This window comes from Bos javanicus, chromosome 1, assembly GCF_032452875.1.
Source record: "Bos javanicus breed banteng chromosome 1, ARS-OSU_banteng_1.0, whole genome shotgun sequence".
Classification (NCBI taxonomy): Eukaryota; Metazoa; Chordata; class Mammalia; order Artiodactyla; family Bovidae; genus Bos; species Bos javanicus.
The window spans coordinates 143,416,960-143,436,206 of record NC_083868.1 but is presented as its reverse complement, the minus strand read 5'-3'; the positions used below and the strand labels follow the sequence as shown (position 1 = coordinate 143,436,206).

Here is a 19,247-nt window from a genome sequence, read left to right as displayed (position 1 = left end):
AGAACCTGACCCCCAGCCTGGTTGCGGGACCCTCCTGGACACGGGGCCTGCCGTGACCGTTTGCAGACTGAACACACAGAGGGCCCCTTGTGGGTTAGAGGCTCTTGGTGACCCCTTCTGCCTCTCTAGGTCTCCTGAGTATGGGGCTGCTCCCACTGGGGTGCTGATGGGGAGGGGTCAGGCCCAGGGGAAGCTGCCGCCCCCGCCCCCACCCCAGGGCTTCTGTGGATGACATCTGTGAGACATGGGTGTCCTTCTTCACTCCTGGGAGCTGGCGCAGGGACCCCACAGCCACAGCCTTTAAGAGGCCCCAGTCCTACCCTTCGGGGTGGGAGGCCCGCCTCTCATGTGTGCATGAGAGTGCAGGGCTGTGCTGGGGCAGGGGTGGGCCTCACATCTCCAGTCGGGAAAGATACAAGCCTGGGGTGCCCCCTGCCCGCCATCCAGCCGTGGCCCAGCCTGTTGTCCAGAGCGAGGCTGGATTCCACCCCGAGCTCCTTGTCATCCCCACGGAGCACAGTCCTGCTGGGCCAAGAGACGCATGCTGGGAGTTGAGGGGGGCTTCAGAGGCCCCAGCAGCAATTGAGGTGCAGGGAGACTCCCCTGCTCAGGTCGGTGTCCACAAGGAAGGACAGAGCACCCCTGGCCTGCTTGTGAGGCCCCGGTTTACCACGTCTGGCCACCGCCATCCATGCCATTGATTTCAAACTGCTCCAGTGAGAACACTGCTGTTTCCCAAAGATGAGGCAGCCAGCCACCAACCAACCTCCCTGATGGCCATGAGTCCTTCATCGGAATGCGCGCCCCCCACCCCAGGGGAGAAGCTGCTGTGATGGGGGCTGGTCTCCCTGCACCACCCTCCTCTGGCCTCCATCCTCTGGTTGGGTCCCTGAGTCCTGTCCTCAGCGGCATCCTTGAGGTTTAGCTAGACTCTTATAAAACAGCCACTTAGGGGGAGGTCCAGCTGTGAAATGGAGTTGAAACCTTGCACGCGGCTGCTGGCGCTCTGGGAGGGTTTGGCCAACGCAATGGGAAAGTCTGGCAGGTTCGGGCAAGAGGCATTTAAGCCACATGACCTTCTGGGTCTGGAGACCTGGCATGACGGTCAAGGCCGGCCACAGACAGGATGCGGGTGGGGCTACAGAGGTCACTGCCACTCGGTGCTCAGAGTCGCTGACTCCTGTCCCATGGAGGCCTTGGGGTCGTCCAGGTGTGAAAACAGAGGTCCAGCTCTCAGACCTCAGACCATGAGACCCAAAGGAGCCAGATGGGGTGCCCAGCACTCGGGCAGCTCTGGGTCCCTTTGAAGATCCAGACGAGTAGGGCCTGTGGCCGGGCACCAGGCCCTGGAAACAGGAGGAAAGCCCCACCCTGGCCGAGGCTTTCCTGCTCTTTGAAAGGATCTTGGCACCAGGGTCCCGCTCACTGAAATTCCGGAATTAGCCTATTTCCCCCTCTCCTGCCCCAGGAATATCCCGGGGGTGGGGACGTGAGCGAGCGGGTTGGGTGATGTGGTACCCATACGCCACACTGGCCGCCCCTCATGTTCCACGAGCAGCACTTGGGCCCTGAGCCCCCCACCCCCCACACCCATAGAGCCCTCCTCCCAACTCCCACCAGAACCAGGCCCCACGGAAAAAATGGGCCTGGTGGGGAGAGGCTGGAACTTGGACTCCTGCCAGTGAGGGCGCAGCTCTGGCCGGGGGGGACCAGGGGGCCCTGAGTGTCCTGCCCTGGCCACTTGTACGTGCATGCCCCATGTCACAGGCAGCTCCAGGCAGACCCTGCTGCAGCTGGGGGTGAGGGGAGATTGGGGTGTTGGGGGAGGGGGGAGACGGGGGGGGAGGAGGAAGATGAGGGTGGTGGGGGAGACGGGAGACAGCCCTTACAGGCTGCTTCAGGGACCCCACCCCGGGTGCCTCACCCCACAACCTTGGACATCCGTGTCCCCTCAGCCCTGTGCATCCCACCTCCAAGGGCATGTAGAGAGCCAGGAGTGTCCACAGCTGCCCTCGGGGCGGCCTCGCTGCAAGGAGCACGCCGCCACTGAGTGTTCACAAGGCAGCCTCCTCTGGCCTCTTGGCCTGCCCTTCCAGGCCCTCAGTGGCCAGCTGGCCACCTGTCCCAAGTCCCTCCCTGGGTCTGTTTTGAGACGAGATCGGGCATGTTCAGGGTGGTATGGCTGTAGACCCTGGGTATGTTTTGAGGAAGGGCCTTCTGTCCTGCCCACTGCCCCAGCTTGAGCTGGCAATTCTGGGGCTGTACTGGACTCCCACTCTGCCTCTCTGAGGGACTTGCCTTCCAGCCCAGAAGCTGCGAAATTCTTTTGATCATCCATATAAGACATCAGCACACCTCAGTAATTTGTTTTCTCTTTAAATTACTTCTGTGTGTGGTAATTTACCACATAAACTGGTGGACCAGTGGTAAAGAATCCGCCTTCCAATTCAGGGAATGCACGTTCAGTCCCTAGTAGAGGAACTAAGATCCCACGTGCTGTGGAACAACTAAGCCCGTTCCCCAAAAATAGAGTCTGTGTACCACGTTGAAAAGATCCCTCATGATGCAGCCAAGATCCCTTGTGCCGTAGGTAAGACCCAGCACAGCCAACAAATAAATGAATACCATCTATGCTGTGTTCTCGTGAGCTAGTACCTCAGAGCACAGCAAACACTCTCAGTGACAGCAGATGTAAGTCCACCCCATAGAAGCCTAGAAGCCAATTGCCTGGAAGGTTATTCCCACCCGGCTGTCAAGTTTCAGTCTGGGAGCTGGGTGATGACCCAACAGCAGCCACTCCTGGGATGTCGAGGTTGGGGCTGCACCCTGGGGAGCAGAGAGGTGTCCCGGCTGGGGCCTCTGCTGGCTTTCCTCTGCTAGGGACCCAGGGATTGAGAGAAGCTGGGATGCTCCTGGGGGCCCAGCCTGCAGGTGGGCACGTCCCACTGCTGTGTTCTGGAGTCTTTGCCAGCATCTGAGAACCCAGGGCTGATGGGGCCTGTGGCTGGACATCCGACAGGGACAGAACCTCTGGTGCCTAGGGAGTGTCGCCCGCAGGCTCAGGGCTGGGGAAGGGCTTGACTATGCTTTATATTTTGGTGTTTCTCTGTGAGACCCCAAAGTTGGGTTGCAGCATTGAGAATAAATAAAAGCTGAAGCACCGAGTGGCCTGGCCTGAAAGTGACTTTGAGTGCACCATTAGCCTGGACCACCAGTCTGTGGTCCAGGTGACAGGGGCTCCTGCCCCAGGTCACCCCACACCCCGCTCTGCATGCTTCGTCATATCAGCGGACAGCTGAGGCCACCCACCTCCCCGGGACAGCCCAGGATCCAGGTGCTGCCCTGTGACATCCCACCTGGGGCTGGGGCCAAAGAGCTGGGAGGGGCCTGCTCACTACCACCTCCCCTGGTGACACATGGGGACACAGCTCTGTTGGTGTGGGACATCTGGGGAGAGACAGCAGGAGCACAGGACCGAGATCTACGCATCCTCCCCTACCCCAAGAGGAAGGCCCTGACGGTGGTGCTGAGGCTTCTCTGCCCGTGGAAGTCCCGCCTCCCCCACGTTTCCAATCTGACGCCCAGAGCGGTCAGAACCGCCGTTTGTTTTAAATAGACTTCACATTTTAGATTTACAGGAAAGCTGTGAAGATGGTGTAGAGGTTCCCGTCTGCCCTGTGCTGGTTTTCCCTGTTGTTGCTATTGTTGTTCAGTCGCCAAGTCATGTCTGACTTTTCAGACTCCATGCTGGACTGCGTGCAGCACACCAGGCTTCCTTGTCCATCACCAACTCCCAGAGCTTGCTCAAACTCATGTCCATCGAGTCTGTGACGCCATCCAACCATCTTATCCTCTGTCATTCCCTTCTTCTCCTGCCTTCCATCTTTTCCAGCATTAGGGGCTTTTCCAATGCCTCAGCTCTTTGCATCAGGTGGCCAAAGTATTGAAGCTTCGGCTTCAGTATCAGTCCTTCCAATGAATATTCAGGACTGATTTCCCTTAGGATTGACTGGTTTGATGTCCTGGCTGTCCAAGGGATTCTCAAGAGTCTTCTCCTACACCACAGTTTGAAAGCATCAGTTTTTCAGCACTCTGCCTTCTTTATGGTCCAGCTCTCAAAACCATACGTGACTACTGGAAAGACCATAGCCTTGACTATACAGACATTTGTCTACAAATGCAAAGTGATGTCTTTGCTTTTTAACTGGCTGTCTAGGATTGTTATAGCTTTTCTGCCAAGGAGCAATTGTTTTCTAATTTCATGACTGCAGTCACCATCCGCAGTGATTTTAGAGCCCGAGAAGAGGAAATCTGTCACTGCTTCCACCTTTTCCCTTTCTATTTGCCATGAATTGATGGGACCGGATGCCATGATCCTAGTTTTTAAGCCGGCTTTTTCACTCTCCTTTTTCACCCTCATCAAGATTCTTTAGTTCCTCTTCACTTTCTGCCATTAGAATAGAATCATCTGCATATCTGAGGTTGTTGATATTTTTCCCGCTAATCTTGATTCCAGCTTGGAACTCATCCAGCCTGGCATTTCTCACAATGTGCTCTACATGTAAGTTAAATAAACAGGGTGACAATAAAGAGCCTTGTTGTAATCCTTTCTCAGTCCTGAGCCAGTTCCCTGTTCTTACCTATTGTTAATGTCATGCATCACTGTGGCCCATTTGTGAGAGTAATGAGCCAATACCAATATCTTGATCAGTGTGGGATTTTGCTGTTTGTTTTCAGCATGTTCCTTCTTTCTGGCACCGCAAATGCTCCAGGCTCATCTTGTTTATCTTCTGCCGTTTCTCCAGGAGGAGCCCTGGTTCCTTTCACTGGAGACTCATCTGAAAAGCCTACTCACTGCTGGGGGGGTCATTGCTTCTAGGCCCCCTGAGCTGACTGAGCAAGGAAACACTGACCTGTGTGCAGACACGTATCTGTGAACATTTCTCTGTGTAACCGCCTGCATCTTCATGAGCCACATCTGAGTTTACATCCCTGTGTCTGATCTAATCCACGCTCTATGGGTCACTGCGGCCTCCCCCCTTGCTTACAGGAAATCAGTCCTGAATATTCATTGGTAGGACTGATGCTGAAGCTGAAGCTCCAATACTTTGGCCACCTGATGTGAAGAACTGACTCATTAGAAAAGACCCTGATGCTGGGAAAGATTGAAGGCAGGAGGAGAAAGGGACAATAGAGGATGAGATGGATGACATCACCAACTTGATGGATGTGAGTCTGAGCAAGCTCTGGGAGTTGGTGATGGACAGGGAAGCCCAGCGTGCTGTAGTCCATGGGGTCACAAAGAGTCGGACACGACTGAGCGACTGAACTGAACTGAAAGTCCACCAGTCACTCCGGCTTCTCCCCTCGCTTACCTGTAAACTCTACCTCACCTTTGGATAATGTAAAGCAGGTCAGGGTGACCAAGAGCCTTCTGGTGGCTTATAGCACACTCAAAGCACCTCCCGAGGGATGTCCTGACTGCATTCACCCTGGCCCTCAAGGATCCGAGCCCCACAGCAGCCAAGCTTGGTGCACACAGGTCCACTCCTGCCTCAGGATCTTAGCACGTGACAGGCAGGTGTAGACAGAGGCATGGATCATTGATCAGTGTTGACAATGGCCGTGAATGTGATGGGCGTTGGGATGTGTATTATGCTCTTCTGTCAACGTTGATAAATATTTTACAATTTCCTAACAAAAAGTCAAAAATTGGGACTTCCCTGGTCATCCAATGGCTAAGACTCCGAGATCCCAATGCAAGGGGGCCCGGGTTTGATCCCTGGTCAGGAAACTTAGATCCCGCATGCCACAAGTAAAAGATCCCACAGGCTTCAATGAAGATTGATCTCAAGTGCAGCAACTAAGACCCTGCACAGCCAAAGAAATAGATACATAAATAAATAAATATTTTTTGAAAAGTAAAAAATCAACCAATGGGTGGATGGCTCATCGCAGGATCACAATATTGATTGAGCAGGTAATGCTTTTCCTTTGGGTCTTGGAGGACTTCCACAACCCCAGGACGTGTCAACCTAACATTACTCACGTTCCAGGAAGACTTTACAACAAGCAGGGGTCTAAGTTAGGGTTTAAAAACAAGTCTGGAAATAAATACAAAAATGAAAGTGAACACGATGGATTAGAAGCTATTTTTGTGCAACTGTAGCCATAATTTTGGTGATAATTATACTTGGGTGTGTTTTGTCTGCTTTGCTGTGCAAGAAGTTTAAAGTGTTAGAAGGATCATTCACACAAAATCAGTAATTGCAGTTTTAACAGTCTGAGAGAATTTCCTTACACTTAGAATCAAGCCTTAAATGGCTAAAAAAAAAAATTGCTTTTCAAAGTTCCTTTTATTTTTATATAAAGTTGGATGAATAACATTAAGAAGATAGAAGGATGCTGCTCAAGCTCCCGCTTCACGACTCTTTCTTCCCTGTGCTTTTGGGACCAGTCATCACCGGCTCCACCCTCCCATGTGTTGGGGCGTTGGCCCCTGGGGTGGTTGCTCCAGGTGGGGGCTGGGTGATGGGCGGTGGTGGTGGTGGGGAGTGACTGGCAGGCAGAGGTCCAGCCTTGAGGAGGGGGTGGGATGGGGGCTACCTCCTCGGTGCTTCCTACACTGGGTGGGCCTGGGGGTGGGCAGGAGAACTTTGCAGGCCTTGGAGGAGGTGGCACAGGGAGGCTGCAGAATGCAGCCGGGCTGCTCTCCCCTCTCTGCAGACATGCCCCTGGGGTCACAGCCCATCCAGGGTGCCTGTGGGGCACAGATGCCAGCTGTGAGTGTGGCTGTCACACCACCTCCCTGCACAAACAGAGAGCCACAGGAGCTCCAGACAGAATTTTCCTCGGACACTGTGTGGGGCTCCCTCTAGGCTGCCTTCTCTTGTTAAAGTTCTTCTTGTTTGAGTTACAGAAATGACAGCGAGGAAAGCATGGCCATGAGGCCACATCCCAGGTGGCAGTGGGAAGCCAGCGACCTAGCAGCTGCCTTCGAGCACAGGGGCGTAACTGTGGCCCCGAGGGCTCCCCACTAGGCCCCACTGCCCCCTCCATCTGCCACCCCAGGGAGCAGGTGGGCGCCCACGGGTGGCTTCACCACCTGAATTAAAACTCACCATTATATCTACTACTGCAGGCAGGAATCCCTCAGAAGAAATGGAGGGGCCATGATGGTCAACAAAAGAGTCCGAAATGCAGTACTTGGATGCAATCTCAAAAACGACAGAATGATCTCTGTTCGTTTCCAAGGCAAACCATTCAATATCACAGTAATCCAAGTCTATGCCCCAACCAGTAACGCTGAAGAAGCTGAAGTTGAACGGTTCTATGAAGACCTACAAGACCTTTTAGAACTAACACCCAAAAAAGATGTCCTTTTCATTACAGGGGACCGGAATGCAAAAGTAGTAAGTCAAGAAACACCTGGAGTAATAGGAAAATTTGGCCTTGGAATACGGTATGAAGCAGGGCAAAGACTAATAGAGTTTTGCCAAGAAAATGCACTGGTCATAACAAACACCCTCTTCCAAAACACAAGAGAAGACTCTATACATGGACATCACCAGATGGTCAACACTGAAATCAGATTGATTATATTCTTTGCAGCCAAAGATGGAAAAGCTCTATACAGTCAGCAAAAACAAGACCAGGAGCTGACTGTGGCTCAGACCATGAACTCCTTATTGCCAAATTCAGACTTAAATTGAAGAAAGTAGGGAAAACCACTACACCATTCAGGTATGACCTAAATCAAATCCCTTATGATTATACAGTGGAAGTGAGAAATAGATTTAAGGGCCTAGATACGATAGATAGAGTGCCTGATGAACTATGGAATGAGGTTTGTGACATTGTACAGGAGACAGGGATCAAGATCATTCCTATAGAAAAGAAAGGCAAAAAAGCAAATGCCTGTCTGGGGAGGCCTTACAAATAGTTGTGAAGAGAAGAGAAGCAAAAAGCAAAGGAGAAAAGGAAAGATATAAACATCTGAATGCAGAGTTCCAAAGAATAGCAAGAAGAGATAAGAAAGCCTTCTTCAGCGATCAGTGCAAAGAAATAGAGGAAAACAACAGAATGGGAAAGACTAGAGATCTCTTCAAGAAAATGAGAGATACCAAAGGAACATTTCATGCAAAGATGAGCTTGATAAAGGACGGAAATGGTATGGACCTAACAGAAGCAGAAGATATTAAGAAGAGATGGCAAGAATACAGAGAAGAACTGTACAAAAAAGATCTTCACGACCCAGATAATCACAATGGTGTGATCACTGACCTAGAGCCAGACATCCTGTAATGTGAAGTCAAGTGGGCCTTAGAAAGCATCACTACGAACAAAGCTAGGGGAGGTGATGGAATTCCAGTTGAGCTATTTCAAATCCTGAAAGATGATGCTGTGAAAGTGCTGCACTCACTATGCCAGCAAATTTGGAAAACTCAGCAGTGGCCACAGGACTGGAAAAGGTCAGTTATCATTCCAATCCCAAAGAAAGGCAATGCCAAAGAATGCTCAAATTACCGCATAATTGCACTCATCTCACACGCTAGTAAAGTAACGCTCAAAATTCTCCAAGCCAGGCTTCAGCAATATGTGAACCGTGAACTTCCTGATGTTCAAGCTGGTTTTAGAAAAGGCAGAGGAACCAGAGAGCAAATTGCCAACATCCGCTGGATCATGGAAAAAGCAAGAGAGTTCCAGAAAAACATCTATTTCTGCTTTATTGACTATGCCAAAGCCTTTGACTGTGTGGATCACAAGAAACTGTGGAAAATTCTGAAAGAGATGGGAATACCAGACCACCTGACCTGCCTCTTGAGAAATCTGTATGCAGGTCAGGAAGCAACAGTTAGAACTGGACATGGAACAACAGACTGGTTCCAAATAGGAAAAGGAGTTCATCAAGGCTGTATATTGTCACCCTGTTTATTTAACTTATATGCAGAGTACATCATGAGAAACGCTGGGCTGGAAGAAACACAAACTGGAATCAAGATTGCCGGGAGAAATATCAATAACCTCAGATATGCAGATGACACCACCCTTATGGCAGAAAGTGAAGAGGAACTCAAAAGCCTCTTGATGAAAGTGAAAGTGGAGAGTGAAAAAGTTGGCTTAAAGCTCAACATTCAGAAAATGAAGATCATGGCATCTGGTCCCATCACTTCATGGGAAATAGATGGGGAAACAGTGGAAACAGTGTCAGAGTTTACTTTTCTGGGCTCCAAAATCACTGTAGATGGTGACTGCAGCCATGAAATTAAAAGACGCTTACTCCTTGGAAGGAAAGTTATGACCAACCTAGACAGCATATTCAAAAGCAGAGACATTACTTTGCCAACAAAGGTTCATCTAGTCAAGGCTATGGTTTTTCCTGTGGTCATGTATGGATGTGAGAGTTGGACTGTGAAGAAGGCTGAGCGCCGAAGAATTGATGCTTTTGAACTGTGGTGTTGGAGAAGACTCTCAAGAGTCCCTTGGACTGCAAGGAGATCCAACCAGTCCATTCTGAAGGAGATCAGCCCTGGGATTTCTTTGGAAGGAATGATGCTAAAGCTGAAACTCCAGTACTCTGGCCACCTCATGCGAAGAGTTGACTCATTGGAAAAGACTCTGATGCTGGGAGGGATTGGGGGCAGGAGGAGAAGGGGACGACAGAGGATGAGATGGCTGGATGGCATCACTGACTCGATGGACATGAGTCTGAGTGAACTCCGGGAGTTGGTGATGGACAGGGAGGCCTGGCGTACTGCAATTCATGGGGTCGCAAAGAGTCAGACATGACTGAGCAACTGATCTGATCTGTGTTAAAAAAAAAAAAACTAACTAGAAAAGACACATGCACCCCAATGTTCATAGCAGTGCTTTTCACAATAGCCAAGATGTGGAAGCAGCCTAAGTGCCCACTGACAACAAATAGATAAAGAAGCTGTGATGCGTATACACAATGGAATACTACTCAGCCAATAAAAGTAATGAAATGCTGCCATTTACAGGACCATGGGTGGACTTGGAGGGCATTATGCTAAGTAAAATAAGTCAGAAAGACAAACGCTTTACGATGACACTTGTATGTGGATTCTAAAAAATATCACAAAGTATAACAGAGTGACTATAACAGAAAAGAAGCAGTCTCACAGATACAAAGAACAAGCCAGTGGTTACCATGGGGACAGGGCAGGGGGAGGGGCAACAGACGGACAGGGGAGTAAGAGGCACAAACTATTAGGAACGCATAAGCTGCCAGGCTATCTTGTACAACACGAGGAGTGTAGCAAATATTTTATAGTAACTATATATGGAGTAAAACCTTTCCAAATTGTGAAGCACAGGCTTCCCTGGTGGCTCAGGGTAAAAAAAAAAATCTACCTGCCAATGCAGGAGGCATGGGTTCAATTCCTGATCTGGGAAGATACCACCTGCCACGGGGCAACTGAGACCATGAGCCGCAACTACCGAGCCCACGTGCTGCAGCTATTGGAACCTGTGCGCCCTCGAGCCTGTGCTCTGCAACAAGAGGAGCCGCTGCAGTGAGAAGCCCCCGCACCACGCCCAGAGAGCAGCCCCTCACCACAGCCAGAGAAGAGCCCGTGCAGCAGTGAAGACCCAGCACAGCCAAAAATAAATAAAATTATAAAAAAATGTCAATCACTATTGCACACTTGTAAGTATATAATATTGTACATCACTAATGCCTCAATAAAAAAAGAAACATAAAATTTCACCTGTTTGAAATGGGTTTAATTGGTAATTTTTAGTAAATTTACCCAATTATATAGCCATCAGTGGGCTTCCCTGGTGGCTCAGTAAAGAATCCACCTGCAATATAGGAGACCTGGGTTTGATCCTTGGGTCGGGAAGATCCCCTGGAGAAAGGAATGTTTACCCACTTCAGTATTCTTGACTGGAGAATTCCATGGACAGAGGAGTCCTCCATGGGGTTGCTAAGAGTTGGATACAACTGAGCAACTAACACTTTCACAGCCATCTGGGTAACCCACTTTTAGAATATTTCCATCACCTCAAAATATCCCTTTTGACCCTTTTAGCTAATTCCTGTTCTCACTCAGCTCTGAGCAACCACGAAGCAGCTTCCTGCCTGTGCGTTTGTCACCTGGACATTTACTGTAACAGAGACCATCCAGCGTGTGTGTCAGTCACCCAACACATTTCCAGCACCATCCAGGACAGCAGGCAGCACTTCACTTCTTCTCAAGGTGGAGTGGTTCTCTGTCGTGTGAGTGGACACATATTGGCCCCTCTCACTTGCTGATGGCATTTGGGTCACTTCTGCCTCCTGGCTGTTGGTAGTCAAGCTGCTGAACATTCGTGAACATTTCTGTCATATCTTTCAGTGGACCTTCGTTTTCATCTCTCTTGGGTAGACATCGAAGGAGTCTCTGTTATTAAAGTTGTTGAACATTCGTGAACATTTCTGTCATATCTTTCAGTGGACCTTCGTTTTCATCTCTCTTGGGTAGACATCGAAGGAGTCTCTGTTATTAAAGGTGTGCTTTTGGAGTCGGTCAGATATGCCCAGGACACAGGGTTCGCAAGGAACAGAAGGAATAGACGGAAAAGTGGGCAGTGAAGTTGATACCCTGTGAACTCCCGAGGCTGTCACCATCACCGCAGGCATGGGAGCTTCCAAGCCTGTCAATTTTTTTTTTTTTTTTTTTACTTTTTGTCTTGTATTGGCATATAGCCAATTAACCATGTTGTGATAGTTTCAGATGAACAGCAAAGGGACTCAGACCAACATACACATGTATCCCTTCTCCCCCCAGTTCCCTTCCCATCCAGGCTGGTCAACTATTTTATGAGATGTGTCTTAGCTGGGGGTTCCCCGAAAGCAGAGCTGGAGGCAGACGTGGGTGCAGGTGGGTCACTTGATGGGACCCCTGGGAGGTAGCCCAGGGGGTGTGAGAGGGCAGGTGGGGAAAGGCCATGTGCAGGAGCTCATCAGGGTGTCGGGGCTCAGTCCTGCCCGGCACTCTGAGCACAGGCCCTCCAAGGACGAAGGGCGGGAGGTTGGGGCTTTTCTCTGAGGACTCCGACCCCCTGGATGAGGGCTGACCCTGGGAGCGCCAGCTGCTCTCCCTGCCGCCTGCAGGTGTAGACAGGGGAGGGGTCTACTCCCTGCTCCGAGCTGGTCTTCACTCATTGCTGTCTCTCTTAGCAACATCCCTCCTTTGCAGGCCTAACCACTGAAGGTCCGTATGGTGAAGCGTTGACCCCAGACTCCTTCATGGAGATGATCTGGCAGCCAAATGTTTAGTTGCCAGTCTAAAAAGGTTTCTTCTTTACAGAAATTGAGTAAAGCATCTAGGCAGGACGAGGACAGCTAGTTGGGTGTTACTGCCTCAGAGTCTGGAGAAGGAAATGGCAACCCACTCCATTGTTCTTGCCTGGAGAATCCCAGGGACGGGGAGCCTGGTGGGCTGCCGTCTATGGGGTCGCACAGAGTCAAACACGACTGAGGCGACTTAGCAGCAGCAGCAGCCTCAGAGTCAGGCCTTCTGCAGTTTGGTGTTTGGCCCCTTCTCCCCCACCCCCACCCCCACCCTCCACCAGATTCATAACCAGCTCCTCTCCCATCCCGTTTAAGCAACATCTGCAGGTGGACAAGGTCTGCTCATACACGCAGCTCCCAGTGAGGCTTTGTTGCCTGATTTCAAAAGATGAATGGGAGAGTTTCGTTGCAGAAGCTGAGACTCGTCTTAGTGTGCGTCAGCACTGGCAGCCTCTGAGGCTTGTACCCGAGTCTTGCTCCAGCTGCAGCTAGTGGAGCCCCGGGCTGGGGCAGGAGCCGCAGCATCTTGGGCTGTGCAGACAAACAGAACTCAGCCATTAAGCAAAACACGGGAATACAGCTTATATGAATTAGAATGAACACCTCAGGAGGCAATAACAGATGGCTTAGAAATTGTGGTTTCACCTCAAGTCTACACAGTGAATTCATGTGCCCAGTTTGTTTGGATATGTTGAAGAACACCACACAAAAGACTTTATATCAGTGTGTTTTGAAGTTTGCATTGTCACAGCCCTCAGAGGTGGCAATAAAGAATGCACTACCTGTCAGAAAGTAGGCTGAGCACCGAAGAATTTATTCTTTTGAATTGTGGTATTGGAGAAGACTTTTCAGAGTCCCTTCGATGGCAAGGAGATCAAATCAGTCAATCCTAGAGGGAATCAATCCTGAATATTCATTGGAAGGACTGATGCTGAAGCTGAAGCTCCAATACTTTGGCCAACTGATGCGAAGAACTGAATCATTAGAAAAGACCCTGATGCTGGGAAAGATTGAAGGCAAGGGGAGAAGGGGACAACAGAGGATGAGATGGTTGGATGGCATCACCGACTTGATGGACATGAGTTTGAGCAAACTCTGGGAGTTGGTGATGGACAGGGAGGCCTGGCGTGCTGCAGTCCATGGGGTCACAAAGAGTTGAACACGACTGAGCGACTGAACTGAACTGAACTGAAAGTCCACCAGTCACTCCGGCTTCTCCCCTCGCTTACCTGTAAACTCTACCCCACCTTTGGATAATGTAAAGCAGGTCAGGGTGACCCAGAGCCTTCTGGTGACATCTCATGACATCACCCATTTCACCCCAGGTGTCATCCAGGGAGGCCCCACTGCCACCGGCTGCCAAGGGTGTGAACAGGGGCAGAGGACAGGTCGTGAGGTCTCCCTCCCTCTCCCACCCCAAAGCCCTTTCTGGCCACATCACCCTCCCCCATACAAGACGGTCACTGGCGGTCACTGACGGTCCTTTCTCTGCCCATTGTGGGGTCCAGCAGAGGCGGCCCCAAATGCGCCTCCGAGACACACTGATTATTTTGAATTTAAAAATTTAAGAAGAACTGACTCATGGGAAAAGACCCTTATGTTGGGAAATATTGAAGGCAGGAGGAGAACGGGGTGACAGAGGATGAGACGGTTGGATGGCATCACTGATTCAGTGGGCATGAGTTTGGGCAAGCTCCGGGAGTTGGTGATGGACAGGGAAGCCTGGCATGCACAAGTCCATGCAGTCACAAAGAGTCGGACACGACTGAGCGACTGAACAACAACAAGCTGTTGGGAAAAGCTAGATTCCAAAAGATCACTAAGATCAGACCTAAACTTTGATGCACTCATCAGCAAAATTTAACCAAGTCTTGGTGCGTATGAAGCTCATCGAGAAAAAAGCATTAGCTAGAATCAACAAGCATAACCCTCAGCAAGCACTCGGTCAGAGCATCAAGGAAGGACCGAGATAACAGGCCGTGAGCAGACGACAGTGAGGTGGGAAACAGATCGAAAATTATAGTGGAGCCGAAGTCAGTGGAGACAGCTCTCACTGCAGGAAAACATCCACGTACAGCCATTGAAAGCAGCACCTAGTAACAGACCAAAACATCTGATGATTCTGGGCTTGAACTCGATAACAGCAATGCAAGAGTGACATCTGACCCCGTAATGGACCCTGCTAGTGAAACTGAATTAGTACTGAGGCTTCACCCCACATTTTTGGAAAAAGATGATCGTACACAGACAAGATTCACGAAGAGCTCAGGTAATGCCACTGTTGATCACTTATCAACCTGGCTGTGAGGTTAGCTTTAGAAGAACTTTGAAGCAAAGGAGAATCAAGCCAGACGAACCTTGATATAGCCAGTAAGAAGCAATATGCCATTTACATAGCCACAGCCAGGGGCCAGTTCGATGTGTTAAATGGCCCTCTCTCTTTGGAATTGGTCGGTGAGAAATACTGGCAGGTGAACAAGCCCATGGAACTTCATGATGCACCCACAAAGGAGCACGAATGAGGTTTTACTAAAACAAATTCTGAGACTGAACTTTTTATAGCCTTTTTCCTTAATATTAAAGATGTGCCGCCATTACTTTTATGGACAGGAAGAAAAAAAAGAAAGATGAACAGGAAGCAAAGGGAGCATTAGACCCAAGAGGAAAGGCTGGAACTAATTTATAAGGAGAAATCACAAGATGAATGGAACAAGCAGAGCTAATTCAGGGAACTAAAGGAGGTTTTAAATAAAAGTCCAAGTAGTATTCACAGAGAAGTTTGAGAATGTACTGCATCTGTAAAACAAGAAAAATAAGGTAGAAAAGATAAGAACAAAGAATACAGTTGAGCTCTTTGCAAAAAACTTTTTAATGTAAACCTTTGTATATTGTTTTGGTTTTCTGAACCTTATGGAAGTATTACTTATTTGAAATAAATGAGTTTAATTTTTTTTTAACTGACGAGCTCTTGAAAATAAACAAATATGATTAGCAAAGCAAAAAAAAAAAAAAAATGGCACAGCATTCTGTATCCAGATACCCCTCCCCCATAGACAGACTTTTAGACTTTGGTTTTCTCTCTTAAAGAGCGTTGCCAAGACTCACCCTGAAGTGCATCAAAGGAAGATGAGTGGAGGAGGACTGGTGGATGGACACTGGCCAGCTGTGTAAAGTTTGAGCACTATGCCTGGAGGACTCGCAACGCAGCTGGTCAACTCTGCCGTGTGTCTGATGTTGGGAGATGCAGGGACCAGCCTTGGGCCAGCATCTGCTTGGCAGAACCCCGAGTGCCACCTTGTGCCGGGGCTCTCCAGGCATCTGAGAGCCGCTGCAGAGCAGACATGCCCCAGCCCCTCTGCCAGCAGCGAAGAGGCAGCTCAGGCCTCTCTCCATGTCTAAAGCTCCAAAACAGGGACACAGAGAGGCTTGGGGACTGTGCAGCGTGGGTCCATCAGTTCGGCTTCCTCCCAGACAGGTGAGAACCAAGGGAAGTGCAGCCTGGGGACCTCGAAGCAGAAAAAGGGCCCATGGGAAGGTGGTCTCTGTGTAGGGCCCACTGCCCGGGGAGGCACGGGGAAGGGGCAGGTGCTGGCTGACCAGGCAGAGACAACCCCCGCCCCGTTCCAGCAGGCACCTCGGGCTCCCGGAGCCTGAGTGCCGAGCACTGTCGTGCTGTCTGAGCACAGGGCTTGCCAGGGCTTCCTCCTGAAGGCTCTCATCTCCCAATCTTAGCCCCCCTGCAGCCCTGCTGGGCTCTGAGGCCCCAGGACTCAGGGCTGAATCCTCGTGTCCACTTCCGCAGGACCATGCAGGGACCCCGTCCACGTGCCAGGCATGGCTCACCCACGTTAGGGGCTCCCATCTTCTCCCAGTGGGTGTAGATGAGCCACCTGCCCCCTCTCTTGCCCCACCTCCTGCCCTGGGGCCTCCTCTGAGGCCCCAGTTCACTCATTGTGTGACTCTCTTAGCGCCTCTTGGGCTATAGGAAGTGAGTAGTAGTTGTGATAGCCCGGGCTGACTCCAAGGCAAGGGGGGCTTTCAGGCCAGCAGAGCTAGGAGAGAGGAGATGGAAGGTGGTGCTGAGCTCTGGGGGCACCTGGTGTGGGTTTGCTTTACCTCTTGTGACACTGGCTTCAGGGAAGGGGCAGCTGAGCTGGGCACCCCAAGGTTGGAGACAGAAGGGCCGTCAGCAGAAGTGGGAGCGCCCACAGGTGTGTGCGAGGTTGGGGAGGCGTAGAAACAGAAGGTGGAACTGGAAGCTGGGGCTGTTCGGTGGCCACTGGTGGCACATTTGCCACTGGCTGTGAGTGACTGAGTTCTGACGAACTGCACCAACTGGCCTGTGGGACCCAAAGTCTGAGCTGGACTTTGGAAATGAGCTCTTCTTCCAGAATCCAAATGCCTTCCCGTCCCCGCAGTGGCTGGGGTGCCTGAGGACGATCGGATAGAGCAAGGAGGGCCAGCTCTGGGGATCCAATCAAGAGGGGATGGGAGGTTCACGCTGGAGCTCAGAGAAGACTTTGGAACAGACCATCAGCCCTGCGGAGGCAAACAGGCTGACAACACTCCAGGACGCGCTGATGGAGATGCCAGTGAACAGCAGAATGATGACGAGGTCAAAATCAGGGACACCATTGAAAGGCTGGGCTCCAGTGGCTCCGCCACACTCGTGACCAGCTCAAGGGTGCACAGTGGAGTTAATCAAGCCTCAGGAAAGGTGGGTGCCCTGTGGGTTGTGAGTTCAGCCAATGACTGGCTTGCACAGTGGGGACCCCTGAGAGAGACCTTGACTCCAGCATCACGTGTCTCCAGCGGGAATGTGCACCGTCAGGGGAACCCCAGCCCAGAGGAGGCCCCAGGGGAAGACGTTGCCCCAGGAATAAGGGCCCCACCCTCTTCGGGTTCATCTCTCTGATTATCAGACTAGATGCTAGGAGGGCTTGGATGGGCTTTGGGAGGGTGGATGTGGCTGAGGGTGGACTGGGCAGTTTGGTGACATGGATGGGGCTGGAAATGACAGAAAGAGAGGCTGCAGCAGAGAATCTGCCAAAAGAGAGGAGGGAGGGAGGGAAGGTGGGAGGGAAGGAGGGTGGGAAGGAAGATGCGAGGTAGAGAGGGCCTGCTGGACGGGGGCCAGGAGGGAGCGGTGGCCAGCTAGTGACAGGTGGCTAGCATATCCCCTGTGTCTCCACACAGCAGGGGGAGAAGCCGGGAAGGAGAGACCTACCTCTGGGGGCATCCAGAAGCCCCTCTACTTGCCCCTTTTCCAGGGCTAGGCAGGGGAGTATCTGCAGAGGTCGTTTCCTCCTGGAACGCAGGCCCCGATGCATTGAGGGGCCATCTTGCGAATGAAGCCAAAAGTGGCCCTGAGTGTCTGATGGCAGAGGCAGGGGGAGCCTGGTGCACGGTGACCTTGCAGACACTTACTGGGCTCTGGGGTCCCTTGGATCCTTGCTGCTGACACTTTACCACAGATTGTGCCTTGCACCCATGTGCTGGGACTAGAACCCAGTCAAAACCCAGTTTGGGACTTGAAACCACGTGGCTGGGACTCAGTTCAGTTCAGTTCAGTTGCTCAGTCATGTCCGACTCATTGCGACCCCATGAACCACAGCATCCCAGGCCTCTCTGTCCATCACCAACTCCTGGAGTCCACCCAAACCCATTTCCATTGAGTTGGTGATGTCATCCAACCATCGTATCCTCTGTCGTCCCCTTCTCCTCCAACCCTCAATCTTTCCCAGCATCAGGGTCTTTTCCAATGAGTCAGCTCTTCGCATCAGGTGGCCAAAGTACTGGAGTTTCAGCTTCGAAATCAGTCCTTCCAATGAACGTCCAGGACTGATCTCCTTTAGGATGGACTGGTTGGATCTCCTTGCAGTCCAAGGGACTCTCAAGAGTCTTCTCCAACACAACAGTTCAAAAGCATCAATTCTTCGGCGCTCAGCATTCTTTATAGTCCAACTCTCACGTCCATACATGACCACTGGAAAAACTGGGACTCAAACACAGCCACAACCCACAGTTCCTGGTTTCAGGGCCCAATGAAGCTCAGGTTCTTGATGTCTCCTCACAGAAAGAATTCAGTGAGAGACAAAGTGATAGGTAAGAAGTGGATTTATTCAGATTCAGAGAGAAGCGCAGTCCACTAACAGAGTGTGGGCCATTGCAAAGGGCGACTGTGGCCAGGAAATGTGGTGTGGTTAGTTTTTATAGGCTGGGTAATTTCATATGCTAATAAGTGGGAAGATCATTCCAACTACTTTGGGGAAGGGGTGGAGATTTCCAGGATTTCGGCCACCGCGCACTCCTCGGTCTTTTGACAGCGCCTTGGAACTGTCATGGCACCTCCGGGTGTGTCATTTCACTTGCTGATTGAGGATCCAGCTCTAGTCTCGTCTGCCTCTTGGTCCCATTTGATTCTAATTGGTTTATGTTGTGGCCTTGGGCTATGTCATTCTTTCAAAAGTTGTGCCCTGCCCCTTTCCCTGCTGTCACACTACCAGCCAGGTGGGGAAAACAAGGCACAGAGAGGGCAAGGGACCAGCCTGAGGTTGTAGTGGCAGTGGGCTCTACTGCACTCCTGACTTCTCCCCTCTGCTTGTCTTCAGAACCAGATCCATTCGCTGCAACCCACCTGCCCAGTGCCAGACGGACCCTGTGGTCTATTTGTGAAGAACCCAGGGCATCGCCAAAAATTTCTCCTTCCAGTGGCCATGTTTTCCAGCATGCATTGGTCCAGCTTGACCGACTGTCTTTTCTTCTGAATGTGCCCTTGACCCTGGCTAAGGTATCTGGCCAGAATTTTCTGCCCCCACTCCTACCCCTGCTGGCGGGCAGCGGTGGCCAGCTGCCCAGACCGGGTTTAAAATATCTGTCTGAAATTTTGGTAAATGGCTCATTTAAAGAATTGACTTTCAGAAAACTGGTCAATTAAGGTCATTTTGTT

The 19,247-nt window shown here is 50.9% G+C and overlaps 1 pseudogene; it reads left to right on the top strand.

Annotated features, from left to right (window-relative positions):
- Window positions 1-14,075: 14,075 nt before the first annotated feature.
- Window positions 14,076-15,156, top strand: LOC133252972 (E3 ubiquitin-protein ligase RING2-like; annotated as a pseudogene).
- The last annotated feature ends 4,091 nt before the right edge of the window (window positions 15,157-19,247 follow it).